Source organism: Electrona antarctica (assembly GCF_951216825.1).
Source record: "Electrona antarctica genome assembly, chromosome: 12".
NCBI lineage: Eukaryota > Metazoa > Chordata > Actinopteri > Myctophiformes > Myctophidae > Electrona > Electrona antarctica.
In genome coordinates this window covers 20854245-20869990 of record NC_136793.1, presented here as the reverse complement: position 1 = coordinate 20869990, position 15746 = coordinate 20854245, and the positions used below count along the sequence as shown (strand labels likewise).

The 15746-nt window shown below is 40.9% G+C and overlaps 1 protein-coding gene across 2 annotated transcripts in view; it reads left to right on the top strand.

Moving 5' to 3' along the window:
* The window catches only part of dapk1 (death-associated protein kinase 1), a 100626-nt gene that overhangs the window by 12585 nt on the left and 72295 nt on the right, over positions 1-15746 (top strand). The window lies entirely within an intron of this gene.

Genomic DNA, 15746 nt, shown 5'->3' with positions numbered 1-15746 from the left:
TGCGCTACAGAGAGATTATTGCTTCTGTACATTCTAAGAAAGATGGCATCGTTGATTGTACTTTACTTCCTCAACTCATCCTATTGTTCCACATCTCTCCTCAGTTGTTGCTGGGTATCTATCTAATTGATTCTCTTTAAGGATAAGTCACTGTAAGGCTAGCTGTTCCCATGGTCTGATAGAGCAGCGGCGGGTCATGACCTTAATTGTGTTCACCAGATGGCATACTTTTGTCTTATCTCTAAGCTGAAGATTGTAAAGGAGAACTGCTCTGGATGCTGCTGAATTTAAGCTTTTCCTGTGAGTTTGGTTTGTTATACCTCTTACCTCCAGTTACAATGTGTCCACTGTTGCCTTTAAGCTGGGGGAGGTGAGTGACATTCCAGTGACATGCTGAATGGCCTTTCACTGTGAGTGCAGACAAGTGCAAACACTGGATACCTGCTCTTATTGTGGCTTTCTTTTCCAGTCATGTAGCTCATAGTTAGACGTTGCAACCACGCCAATGTGCTGATCTTTCCTCTGAAAGAAAAGGACACTCCTGGTGTCAATACATGTACGTTTACTAGAAGGATAAACCCCTTGAGATCATTAATCAACTCATTTTCGAGGAGGACCTTTAATAGAAAATACAATACACAACAATACAACACAAATACATCCATACGAACACAGCTCTCTCAGCTCTAGCCACTCCCACGCTCCCTGATTACCCCCAAAATGCATACAGTAAATGTAGCACGTGTACACATACCCATTCAAAGCTATATACAAATAAAGACAAACTGCACATGCACCTGCATGTTAGAGAACAAATTTCCATGATTATGTCAAGTAGAAATAATAGCAAGATGTTGATCTAAGTAAAACGAGATGCTTAGTTTAAAGACATGGAAGTAGATAATGGAGCTAAATACACAGGATAGGTTGTTCTAGTTTGATGGATCTATATATTTGGAGGCACAGTATTGAATTACCACATATCATAGTAGACCTGTATGTTTTCTAAACTTTTCTTCATTATAATAATTACTGTCATTACCTGAATAATTGAGTCATTGTTGGCTAAACATCATTGCACGGTTAAGACATTTTGGGTGGGCGGGCACACCCACAGATTTTCTTATTGTGTAAATCCTTTGCCTTTCTTTATTTCACAAACTGATGCAGAGGGGCATTGGGATGTGCATGGTTGCAGATTTGTCCCGTTTGAGTCGGCTTAGCTTGTGATAATGAAAGCAGGGGTTCACTGACTGTGTAGAAGGATGAGCAATGCTACCCTTTCCTGAGGTTTTAACTGGAACTTTCAATTCTCACATTTGTGCACTTGACCTTTTAAATTGTCTCGGTTGTCAAGCATGGAAAACATTTGGTTCCCTAAATGCATTTCATTGAAGTTGTCGGAGTGGATATTTTTAGACCATTCATCCGTCGCATTGTTTACCTTGTCATGAATACTTGATAGCGTTTACAGCCCAGGACAGAATATATCAGTGCTGTGTACAGTGAAGTGTGAGGAAAACTCAGGAAATACTAAATACCCAGGACTGCACGCACGCACGCACGCACGCACGCACGCACGCACGCACGCACGCACGCACGCACGCACGCACGCACGCACGCACTCACTCACTCACTCACTCACTCACTCACTCAGAGACATCCACCCAGTATTATCCATTGCACTCTCCCCCCCCCCCCCCCCCCCCCCCTCCAACCAGTGGTGGTTCCTCTTCTCAAGCACTGAATCCTGTTGCCTTGGTTACGTTTCCGCCGTACACAAAAGCCTAGTGGTTGCATAATGTTTGACTGCCGGTGCAGTTTGTAGCCCACGCTGCAGCTGAGTGCACAGGCAGCGTTCGGAGGGATCCTCCCACGCGTACGTAAGCCTGTCGCGCACCAAAAAGATCTGATCTACAAGTTCACATCGCATTGCAGCGCATAGCATTGTGAGCTTGTAGATCGGCTGTTTTTAGTACGGGACACTGGCAGTGTTTTCTGCCTGATTCCGTATGTATGTAAAATAATGAATAGCTCAGCCTCACTGGGGATTTTTTCCCTTCTTTTTAAACAATATATTTATTGACATTCTTTTTCAATTATATAAAACATTACAGTTATAGCTCTCTTGTTAATAAAATGTCCAGAAAAAACAAACATAACAGAAAAAATACAATCACAACAAACACAACTCAACAAACTAAAACTAATAATACAGATATGGTCCCCATTTTCCAGGTCCTAATGGATTGCTGTTCATAAAATGCATGAACTGTCCCCATATTTCTTAAGTCATCAGATTTCCCTTTAATGGCTAAAGTCAATTTTTCTAGTGCAAGACAATTTGACAATTCTTTGTACCATTGCTTGATGTTTGGTTTGTCTGGGTTTTTCCAAAAGAGTGCAATTGTATGTTTAGCCTGTAGAAGAGAGTAAGTAATCACACTCTTCTTTTTACTATTAATTTTGAAGTTATTAGGAAATATACCCAAGATACACAGTTGTGGACAAATAGGAATATCCTCTGAGATTATCTGAGATAATATACCAAGTACTTCTTTCCAAAACTTCATGATCTCTGGGCATTGCCATAAACAGTGAAATAATGTACCCTTCTCCACGTTGCACTTTACATATTGGTCTGGTATATTAGGATCAAAACGATTGAGTAGAGAAGGAGTAATATACGTTCGCATCAACCATTTGTATTGTAGTAACTTGTATCTGGTATTGATCGTCTGTGTTTGGGCTTTGTAGCAAGCCCTCTCCCAATGTTCAACACTTATTTATACATTTAGATCGTTACACCAGGCCAATCTTCTACACTCAGAGGATTCCCAGACAACCTCACAAACATATCATAAACCAGAGATACTTGACCACGACTATCAGAATAACTTACAATAACCGTTTCTAAGACTGATAGAGATGGCAGCTGGATTGAGTTATCTTGGGTACTTGAAATAAAACTTCTTATCTGTATAGGTACTTAAAAAAATGATTTGATGGAATATCATATTTCCTGCAAAGTCCTTCAAAAGACATCAGTACATCCTTTTCATACAGATCAGAGATTTTGGCAATCCCCTTGTCTGCCCATGATTTAAACCCCCCATCATGACTCCCAGGTTTAAAATTCTGGTTACCCCACAAAGGAGAAAAACTTGAAAGTTTAGTATTTGAACCAAGGTATTTTGGTGCTTTAAACCAGACTTAACAAAGGGGTTCTTTGTCTTTTTTGTAATTTTTTATGGGAGTCAGAGTATAAATAAAGGCAGGAAAGATGTTGTGTTACGCTCTATTTGCACCCAAGATATGCAAGTTCTATCAGAAAACCAGAACATTGCTGCTCTTATCTGAGCTGCCATATAATTCACTGGGGAATTTGAACACTGAATGATAGTATACACCTCCCAATTGGACAATGAGGAGCATCAGAGCTCATTGTTACCACTGTGCCACACAGGGCAGATCATTACTGCCACTGTGCCACACAGGGCAGATCATTACTGCCACTGTGCCACATAGGCAGATCATTACTGCCACTGTGCCACACAGGGCAGATCATTACTGCCACTGTGCCACACAGGGCAGATCATTACTGCCACTGTGCCAGTGCCACACAGGGCAGATCATTACTGCCACTGTGCCACACAGGGCAGATCATTACTGCCACTGTGCCACACAGGGCAGATCATTACTGCCACTGTGCCACACAGGGCAGATCATTACTGCCACTGTGCCAGTGCCACACAGGGCAGATCATTACTGGATGACTTGCTGTGATAGCACCACTTAGGCCCAAACGTGAAAGGATCCCACATGGGCTTCTTTGATATTCCAATATATTCCTTTTTTGAGGAGCGCTAGCCCCTCCAACATCTGGCTTTCAATAATTCCGTCATGTGGCAGCAAGCCAAGTCTATGGACTTTTAATGTTTGAAAAAAACAGCACCACTTGTGATGTCATGGGGCAGCCAAGTCTAGTATGGACTATTAATGTTTTGAAGAGAAAAAAAAACCTGTTGTAACTTGTGACATCATGTGACTGTGGCAGACAGTGGGCGCCCCTCACTTATCACGAGTGCGATTTTATGTTCATATACCTTTGTCCAAGGTTACAGCAGTACAAGGAAAGAGTACATTTGTTATGTGCTAACTTGATTCGAGGTGTGATGTTCAAATAGTTTAATTGGATGCTTGATGAAAAACGGTTTAATTCATGCGTTAGTATAACAACTCCCGTTCCTATTTATGCCGACCAAAATTGCTATTATTGTTTTTCTGGGTTTCATAGTTAACGATACAGTACTAACCCAAAATTATAGTTTTACAATTTGCAGTCCTGAAACCCGAAAAGCTGGCCCATAATGGTCCCATCACCTGATTTCCATGATTCTTTGACACCCAGCTTTGCGTGTCTGTGTGATTTGATTGGCTGAGCACGGAATGTGATGTATGAAAATGTATGATGATAAGAGCAGCCCTCACTTCACACAAGTGTGATTTTTCAATTCATGCAGAAAACAAGGTATATAGTTAAAATTAGTTAAAAGAAATAAGCCTAAGCCATAAGATAATTTCTACAAAATGTTCTACAAAATGTTACACCTGTTAATATCTAACTAAGAATTTTGAAGCTGTTTGTGCCATTTTTGAGTGGTGCAACCACTCCCTTACAGAGCTATGTGTGTGTGTGGCTGGCTGGGTGGCTGGGTGGGTGCGTCTGAGCACGAAAACAGCATGGTTGTTTTTCACCACCTGTGCACAACCTAACACACACACAAACACACACACACACACATATTAACTGTATATATGGTGATTTTGGGTGTGCCAGTACAGTGACATTACAGTACAGTACAGTAGAGGGACCCCCACACTGTAACTCTGTCATTTCTCAACCGTTTCGGACGCTGGGCGGCTCGCCGGAATCGGGCCGGCAACCTGGGTGCGTTCCTGTGGGTCTGGAACTTCCGCCCCCCCTCCCCCCCCCATCCCAGCCCCACACGGAGTTGCACCACTCACTTCACAGGGGTGTGATTTTTCTTTTAAACACAAGCGTTAATTGCTTGTGTGGTTCAAAAATCATGTGTGGATTAGTGGGGATTATCTTGTTGAAATGTCTGAATATCATAAGCCTTTGTTTGCTACAGAGCTTATTTTCTTTTATCCAAGCCAAATGCAAAAAAAATCCATTGGAAATGGGAGATAATGTCTGCGTTTGTTTGGTCTACAAAAATACATCATCCATACAGTATAGCAATCTCCCTTGATAAGGTGCACAAAATTAAAATTACTATAGAAAAATAAATCGATAATTTCAAATGTAACACATTTTGTATTTTCATATTTACAATATTTAATGAATGTGCATATATATATATATTTATTTATTTATTTATTATTATTATATATATTCTTTTGTTACCATTATGAAGGGTTCCAGATTCATAATAAAGATTTCTGTTTATGAACCCTCTTCAGTTCAGTGTTTTGGGTTTAGATGCAGAGACTGTAATGGTCATTTATTTTGTGTTCTGCGTTGTTTTGTGAGCCATTGTCTCATTGAAAGGTCTACCTGTGGCATTGACATTTGCATACATTTACAGATATGAGATTGATATCCACGGTAGAAGTAGATACGTGACTGAAATCTTTATATACAGTTGATCTGGACAAGAGCCTCTGTGCTGCTGGCAGCAAAATAGGCCCAAAACATGAATGATCCACCACCAAATTTCACTGTGATTAGGAAGTGCTTTTCCTGGTATGCTACTGGAGAGACAAGGATGAGGATGACCCTCAGTCCTTGACCCATCTGACCATGCCTAGTTGTTTTTCAAGATTTTTCAAAAGTAGCAGCTCTCTACAAGTATATCTGCTGTTTTATTTTTGAATAGCCAAAGTATTAAATAATAGATAAAGTGGTTAAAATGACTTGGATGCTTTCTTCATGGGTTGAAATGTAAATAGCCTCACAGCTTGGCAGGATGACAGTTAAACAGGCAAATCCACTACTCTATTTTAAACAGTCGTTTTGGCTGTATGGGGGAATATTGCGAGCCTGCCAAACCCCTAGTCCATTGTGTTGAATTGTTCAGTCAGGCTGCACAAAAGCTGATTTGTCAGAAAGCAGATTGAAATTGAGGTTTAGGTGTTATTAGAGGGACTCTGTTAGCCAAGTCGATATGTAGACCTGGATTGAATGAGATGCCATATAGTGCCTCTCATGAAACCATCTCTTGGGCTTGTCTAAAAAAGGATAGACATAATAAATATACTCTAGACAGTAATAATAACAATGATGATAATAATAATAAGTCAAACTGGTTGCCCCATAAGCAGTATACTGCTTCATTATGTAATAATCATTGTATTAGCAGCTAAAACTACAGTATGTCCACCAGAGGTTTCTTGCACATGTCAAATGTTGCTCAAATGTGCATCTATAGGTTGCCTGTTTTATCAGTATCCTCCAGTTAGTAGTACTACGGTATATTCCATCCTCCAGTGGCCTCGCTGTTTTGAATCGTCTGCGGCAATTTAGCCATTTCAGCCTGGTGCCCCTATTTTGGGCATGTCATGATAGGCAATTAGATTGTTATCTTCTTCAAGGTTCATGGTTGTCTTTATTGGTCTCCCTTGGGAGAAATTTGTCTTGGAGACAGAGTCACAGCTGCATACAAATAACATACACGTTCACATAAGAAAAGGAAAAACACCATGAAACACCCAACATACAAAACAGAGATTCTTTACATTAGCACATTAAAGTTGACAATACAGAAGAGAAAGAAACATTGCCAACAAGGGTAGTGTTGTTCCTCTCATACTACGGAATATTAGAATGCACGTTAACTGAACCTGAAGTTAATTTTCTACCTTGACAAGTAGGCCAATTTGACATGAGTCACCTTCATTCTTTTCACTTTTCAGTGTAGAAATGTCTACTGCAATCGTGTTGCAATAAAGTTCACCAAAATGTTAGCCTACTTAATTGTGTTAATAAATGTCCTGCCTGAAAACGCCACCCGACCGCCACCAATCAGAATGTTGCATGGACACACAGAAGATTGTATTGTGACGAATGAATGGCAACTGCACGGTGGGAGAATGCGGTTTGATATCCGGTATTATTGACCAAAAAAATGTTGTTATCTCCCTGGCCCTGACTATTATTGTGATAATGATAGCAGTGTTTCCTGTCTAAGAAAGAAAAGTGCACTTTTTGATAATAGCCAATCGGCAATAATTCCTCTAATGATAATATTGATTAATATACTCACCTGCTCAGTTGTGAACATAGTGAAATATATGCTTGAGAGGTAGGTATTGTAATAGGTCTCTTCCATTGTGTATTCTGCTGTACATGTGGAGTTTAGGCTCCATCTGAAAGACTGTACTACTGTATATTTACTACTAGATGGATTATATTCGGATTGAGGCCAAAGATTAAGAGGATAGATTGATGTCACACTTTCCTTTGCCACCCATGACTGCAACATGTATATCCCTAGATTGTATTTTGGTGGACATTTGTTCATTTATTATAAAATAGGTCTTTGTCCCCCCTCTCCAAAACCTGCTCCTCGACACTTCCACTCGGTATACGCACAAAGTTATAATTAATAGAGACGGCACCGGAATTCGCCTCCCATCCACTTCTTGCATTGAGTTGCTCACCCAGCGCATGAGGCGTTTACTTTTCACCCCTTCTTCCGGGTTGGAAAAGTGGTGATCACACCAGGCGATGATTACTTTATTTTAGTAATCCTTACTTTATTGTATTTATACACATTATCTATCTATCTATCTATCTATCTATCTATCTATCTCTCTCTCTCTCTCTCTCTCTCTCTCTCTCTCTCTCTCTCTCTCTCTCTCTCTCTCTCTCTCTCTCTCTCTCTCTCTCTCTCTCTCTCTCTCTCTCGAATACTTTATTAACAGTTTGCTAAGAGGATGTTTAATCAGCGCGTTTCCATTGGGGTCCAATCACCCAGAAGAGAAAGGCATATAATTGCAGCATTGTGTTAAAATGAGATCTAAAAACACACTAATGTTTAAAACGCAATGAAAGAAGGGGTGAAAAGGCCTCATGCACTGGGTGATGGGAGGGGAATTCCAGTGCCGTCTCTATTATTTATAACTCTATGCTCATATCGAGGGGAAGTGTGTAGGGCGAGTGGCGATGAGCTCGTTTCGGAGAGGGCCACACTGTGAGCTATGAGATCTGATATTAAAAATATATAATAACATTTGTGATAGAAAATGCAATATACACCATGGGGGGATATTATATAATATACCACACTAACTTGTTTTCTCTTCTAATATTAAGGTTATAAAATAATCCTAAATTCTGTGAAAGCCATGCTAGTTTTTGTTCATATATGAACAGCTCAACCAAAGTGTTTGCTCTGCCCGTTTTTCTTCCTGTTTCTTCCTGTCAGTTGCAGACATTACACACACACACACACACACACACACACACACACACACCTGATACTGACGTTGCTTAGCTTATTTCACTCGACCTGTTAATCCCCATTGCTAACACAGACAGAAAGCAGAGGGCTTTCTTCCTCCGGGACAGCAGTTGGTTGTGACACTTGCTTTTGTTTGGAAAGTTTGGCTAATTATCCACCTTGTGTAAGTTGTCATGGTGCCGCAAAGAAGAGTGCAATAACATTGAAACCATTATAATAAAACATCTATAAAGCTGTTTTATGTTTGGTGTGGCTAATTGAAACGGGAGTAGCAGTATGTCTTCTGCAGCAATCTGTTGTGCTCTCTAAAGTTAGAATTATTTTATTGTTTTTTTTATATTTATTGTTTGATTAATTGATTGAATGATTTAATATTGTATTGGGCATTTTTAAGGTAGAGGCAGTACAAGTGAAAAACACGGCATATGGATAACAGAAAAACCCCAAAGGGGTTTTGTGGACTCGAGCATTAAACATTCAATAGAAAGTCTTCTGAAGTTCTGATGGTGGTTTGTCTATGTGGCTGTGTAATGCTTAATTTATGCTCTGTTGTACAAGTGTTGAAACATACCCGACCTACAAGCTCATAGGTCTGATATTGTGGTGCATGACACCTTTGTACGACAAACATTAAAGTATATTCGGGCTTAGTAGAAAATTCAACAATGCCAGTTTTTGCGGTGTGTGTGCATGTCCATGCCTGCCGGTGTACAAGTCTATTGCTGCTTATAATGCACTTGACAGCTAATGCACATGGCCTGTCTGTTATAAAGGCCATTCATATCAAGGGAAACAAATATAACCATACATCTGCAGGATGTCTCCTGAGATGAAAGCCTTACAACCTTGCAGACAGTTTGTGTGAGAGCAACACTCATTTATTTTTTATTTATTTTTATACCCATCTGACAGGCGCAAAGAAACTCTCTTCTCCACTCCCCTCCCCTCCCCTCCAATAGCTTTGTGGAAACAAGTAGGCCAAAAGTTGGAAGCCTCGCCCTCGTCTGTCCTTAACACAACAAAAGAGGAACAGCAACTTGATCCAATAGACTTTGTAGGGTGTTTTGCACTGCCTGGTGTGTGGATGGGTGGCTTGAAAAAACGGTCTCGCTACAACTGTTTGTCAGCGATTTCCAAGCTCTGTTTTTCACCGCCACTCGCCCATAAATTCTGCTCCTAAACTTTGTGTTTATTCAGCAGCCTGCGAGTGAGTCTGAGAGCTTTCCCCAAGGATACCTCCAGACAGAAAGGGATTTCTCAGGTAGTTTTTGCTAACCAGAAGTCATTAAGTCTCATTTGCCTGAACATTATGAATTGTTGTTCACAGCCGTCACTATATTCTGAGGAAAATTGAATAAGACGGGGGTTTATTATTTGGAGTACAGCAGTACTTTAGCCCTATTTACTTAGTTGTATGACAAGTAGCGAAATAGACGATCTACAATCGCACATTCTGATATTTTCACTAGGCCTACTGTTTGACATTTTCTTCAAAATGTTGAAAAATGAAAAATAATATTTGTAAGAAATTTTAAAAGTTGCCCAAAAGAGCAATGGCATTGTGCAGGGCACCTAAGCTACAATGTAGCCTGACAGCGCGCTGAAGGTTCGAGGCCATATCCGGACGGCCTTTGCTGCGTGTCACCCCCCATCTCTCTCTCTCCCCTTCCTGTCTGACTTCTCTACACTATCAATAAGGCATAAAAAGCCCCAAAATACATCTTAAAAAAACATTTATATTTGAGGTGTTTATTATTTGAAAATCAGAATCAGCTTATGGTTCCTCTACTATCTCAACAAGGGAATTGGGCTCATTTGAACCACTGCCATTTCCCATATGTTTTTTGTATGTGTGTGCAGCTGGTGTTGTTAATGAAGGGTGGGCTCACTTGTGTGTGTGTGTGTGTGTGTGTGTGTGTGTGTGTGTGTGTGTGTGTGTGTGTGTGTGTGTGTGTGTGTGTGTGTGTGTGTGTGTGTGTGTGTGTGTGTGTGTGTGTGTGTGTGTGTGTGTGTGTGTGTGTGTGTGCCTCACACGCGCAGTGAGGTAGATTTGGAAATAATAGCTTTGTGATTATAGCAAGCCTCCCAGTAAGTGCTTCTATAGGTAGTTTGTTTGTTTTTTTCCTGATGTGACTGTTAGTCCGTTGGTTAGCCTCACCTCAATGCAGCTCAATAAAACCAGTAAGATGCCTGAGGTCGCGTGCACACATCCGCCTGGGTGACAGAAGACTGGCCTGCCCCAAAGTTATTAGTGCTTTCGCCGGTAGCCGGCACTAATAACTTTGGGGCAGGCCCGTCTAGAGTTTAAATGGACAGGTATCAGTCAAAAGGGAGACATCGAAGAGGAAGGATGGATGGGGAAGGATCAACATCACGTGATGTCACATATGGTCATGCCTGGGGTGACCAACCAACCATCCAACTGACTGACGGGAAATGCACGATTTCATAGTAAATGCGACCTGTGGTCGCAATAACTCATTATAAACATCAGTACACTGGACAGCTACAGAAAGAAAGTACTGCCAAATGGGCACCGCCACATCGAAATACTGTACGTTGAATTGCAAGACAACAGAAATAGTACTGCACTTACATTAGAGACACTGTGGCTAAAGCTGTCATGTCAGCTTTATATGTTAAGAAATGGCTTAGCTAACACTGTCTGCCCTCTATGTTACCCAACCCTATGTTACCCAACCCAAGCGGCATCTTTCTTTTCACATCCATCCTAGCATGAAGCAATCATTCAGAATTACTTTGCTTTAACCACTTTCAACCTGGCATCTCTATTGTGTGCATGTCTATATAGGCAATTGTTTTTGCAAACTTTTGGAAATTCGGAAATGTATACAACAGAAAGAACAATAAAAATCACTCCTGTGTGATGTGAGGGGCGCTAATAAATTAAAGTTAGGTGATGTAAAACAAACGGTGTCAAAACAAACATTAAATTATCTTTATTGTTCATGGCATTTAATGTTTGTGTTAGGGACAAGATGACGTAAATATAACTGATGATGTCATGTGATGTCACGAGGCATGACCATATATGGTCATGCCTGGGGTGACCAACCAAACAACTGACTGACGGGAAATGCACGATTTTATAGTAAAGGTACACTGGACGCGTTTTCGGATTGCTCTCGCAATAAATGCTAAAATACTAACTTTCCAGGAAGAGACAGGCTGTAGTTGATATGAGCTTGGAATATCCATCAACGATGGATCAATTATGATCAGCCTGTGCCATCTTCTAATGAGCATTAGTGAGGACCAATGATATGGAGCACCTTCTATGTAGGGGTGTTCCTCTGCCTGGCCTCCTGTTGTCCACGATCAGCTTTTTGGTCTTGTTGAACTCTGAGATCCAGGTTGTTCTCTCGGCACTCCTGACAAAGTATGAAATAGGTATTTTTTTTGCTTCACTGCTCGTCTTTGTCTATGCTTGCCTTAAGCAACTCAAGACAAATTACAGGAGCTATCATATCCCAATATATACCAGTTCTTTCTTGGTGCAACACAGAGATGTCTGTCATTTAGTATTTAGACTTCATAAGCGTTGCATTGCATTGCAGTTTCAATTGTTTGTTCCTCATCTGTTGCGGAAAAAATAAACATTATGGTGGACCATACATTGGAAACTTGATTGAATACTTTATTAACATGCTTATTAACAGTAACGGTATCTCTGAACAGAAGGAAAGAAGTTATTGAGTCATCAGTCCATCTCTGGAGATGTGCACAGTCTGTGCACCCCGACTATGTGCAGAGCTGGAACCGCGACTACAGTACAGATAGCCCCACTAAAGCTGAAAAATGTTTGGGAACGGCCACATAAATGTATAAATGTTCCCATCCAGGGGTCTAGTGTATAAATGTTCCCATCCAGGGGTCTAGTATAGAGCCATTGTGAATCCGGTCAACTAAGTTTAGGGTGTAGTATAAACTGCCCAAGTGGTTATTGAGGAAAGGGAAGTCGGTTTTCTTTCCTTTCCTCATTGCAACCGTTTTATCACACCAAACAAAACAAACAAAGGTTACAAATCAGACTGACCTTTGTGGTATTTTTCAGTTCCTTGCGATCTGCAAAGTTCCTGGCTGTGTGTAAGAAATTATACAACATATTGTGTACAATGCAGTACTATGAATCAACAATGACCACATGTTACGTTAGCTATTTGCTTAACAGTTGGCTTGAAAGCGTTCTTGTTCTGGGCATGTCATAATACTCAACTTCAACTTTATTGTCTTTTTTTTTAAATTGGGTGAAATGCTCCCACTATTTGTAGTTTACAAGAGAGGGGGAAAGAATAGAGATACAAGAGACTATGACTAGCATTAATATATACATGGTACATGGTTAAAACACGCAAACATCAGTGATAAATCATAAGCTCAATTTTATTATGTGTTTTGTCGTGACTCGTGAGCTTAGCTTTTTTCGGTGAAATTTGATTTAGTTTAGTTTAGAGATTTGGTTTAGAGGTAATAAAGAAGGGGGCCAAGTACAGACCCCCTGGGGACTCCGGTCAGCAAAGTAGGCTAGTAACAGTTTAAGTGGTTAATTTGAGTTATTAGTATACTATTTAATATACTCATTTTGACTGTAATGTCCAGAACCATGTGCTTATAATGTAGGTTTACAACTACACTTACATACCAATGTAGCCAATTTTGCTTCTACAATTTTTCGCCTTAGAGGATTTTATAACGTCATGTTGAAATAGCTGTCAGGCACTCGTTAATGTCCATCTCTAACAGCGAAATCCGCAGTGTTAATTTAACTAAGTTTATGGTCCCTTATGGGTATATATTTACGCTCTGAGTTGAAACTGAGAATTTTACTGTGTATTATCTCATCGGAGGCCCATCTGACTTTGAGCCAGGTCCCACAATAGGATGAAGCTGAAATGAATAGGGGGGTCGTCGGAAGCTACATTAGCATGAGAAAGCCCCCAACCCCAACCCTCCTTTCCTCCTCCTGTCAACAAGCCTCTAGCTCTTCCTTAACAAGCCAGATGGCTTGCTCATACGTAGAGTTGAGTTCATATTTCCAAATGTTTTTCTAAGTTTAGCATTGGGTAGAGATCAGGTGTGTGCCCAGGAGGCACAGGAATCATATTTTATTATTTTCACTTCGATGGGCTGGAAATCATCTCCTTTGCCATTTCAATCATATAGCCTGATATTTACTCCACAAATATTATATCCACGCAGTATTACAGATACAGAAGACCTATAACTGCAGTATTACAGATACAGAAGACCTATAACTGCAGTATTACAGATACAGAAGATCTATAACTGCTCTGGTTTACTTTCTATAAACTGTCCACTGTGCTTATGGCAGGATGATTTGAGTCCGATGACAATTTAGAATTTAGGCAAATAGCAGACGCTCTTAACAGTTATCGCGCCATTCGTGTAGATCTACGCCAATTAATAAATGCTACGCTCCACGCCATTGCCGTTGATGTCCGGCAATTGGTGTTTTATAATGCTTTTGATTGATCAAGTCATAATGCTACTCACGTTAGCATCGGGTTGCTAGCTGTTGTTGTGTCATAACACAGGATCGCGCCTAGGGATGTTGAAAAAAGTTGAAAATCGACTCGATTTTCGACTCATGCCTTCCGCGACTCAAAAACGTATGAGTCGAAAAATCGTTTTTATTTTATTTTATTTTTTTTGCGCCTGTCAGCGCCGCACCTCACATGCATGCCCTGGCTGCAGTTAGAGCGCCATCGTCCAAGGGTGTGGGGTGAAGGGGAAGGGTATCTTAGCAACACTGAATGCTCTGTCCCATTGGTCGTGTGCTCGTATCATGAGCCAATGGCTGCAGCTCTGAGCCCCCAGACCCCAGGTTCGCAATTCGCATCTCATTGCTCACGCTCAAAGACAGGTCCGCTCTGTTCTGAGCTGTGAGCGCTCTTCTCTTCTCGTGAAGAAAGCAGGACAACGTTGTCAAATAAATCCCGCCGTCATTCATACTGTATTTATTCCCCGACCCGACATTAAAATACGGAACAACGTGCGTCCCGTATCAGTTCATTACGGGACTTGTGACAGGCTGCTGCAGACACTTGAGTTGGGACTAGCTGATAGCATAGCAGCCGATAGCGCCGCTGCTCCTTCAGTGTCGTTGTTTACAAAATAAAGTTTATTTTTTATTATTGGGCTTTGATCATTGATGCAAATTCTAAACATATGGATGCAGCTGCAGAAGTTGTGTTGCTTAAAGGAATGCATAGTTGCGTTCTCCTCAACTGCTGCGCAGCAACAACAAAAATAAAAAAATAAAAAATAATGGAAAATAAATAGGAAAAAAAGTCGATCGACTCGTCGATTTGCGGCCTCGATTTATCGATTGGCCAAATATGAGTCGTTTGGCATCCCTAATCGCGCCATTAAGATCATCGTGGCCATAATCACCCATTCTATCTGTTTCTTTCAATCGCCTGTATCTCCCATTCCTTGTCCCAGATGGCATTTTTGGGCAAAACAAGGTTTATTCCACGGCCCAGAGCAGAATCTGTGTTCCCTTCTATTAGACTGACGTGACCACGCATAGTCCAACTTCCTAATATAAGATCAACACCGGAATTCTGGCTTTTCAAAATAAGAGCTGAACAGGGAAAAATGCTGGTGTGAATTATATCACAGTTATCAATAAATGCTGGCGTAGTTTGTGTTAATCTGACTTACAGTAAGCAGGAACAAAAGACATGGTAGTACATCGAATACATAAAAATAGTCATCATGAATCATACGTCTGCTAAGATCCGTGGAATATTTATATAATGAACTATGCAGACTAGTGCTATGTCTACATAAAATGCTATCTAAGTTACATAAGTTGTAGCCTGGGTTCCAGGCCCAGCCTGATTTGCTGCGTTCCGCGGATCTGAAAATGTCACTTCGCAACTCAGTCTGGCCAGTCTCCTAATATCCAAGGTAGGCGGGACATATGAAAGGTTGAAATAGAATCGTGGCTTCTGATTGGTCTGTGGTGCGGGTTGAGGAAAAACACCAGTTTGACGTTGTGTTAATGCGCACTGCGCAGCTACTGCTGTTGTCCTGCAACGTCCCCTTATCATTCACTAAACTCACCCAACACAGCCGTCATTTTTTTGTACTACCGAATCTGACAGCGGACTACTGAATCATTTACTTTTTAGGTTTTTACTCTCACGTCTCGAACGGCGGTATTTATTTCAACGGTGAGAAGCATGGACAGAGTGGCGCTGGCTGATG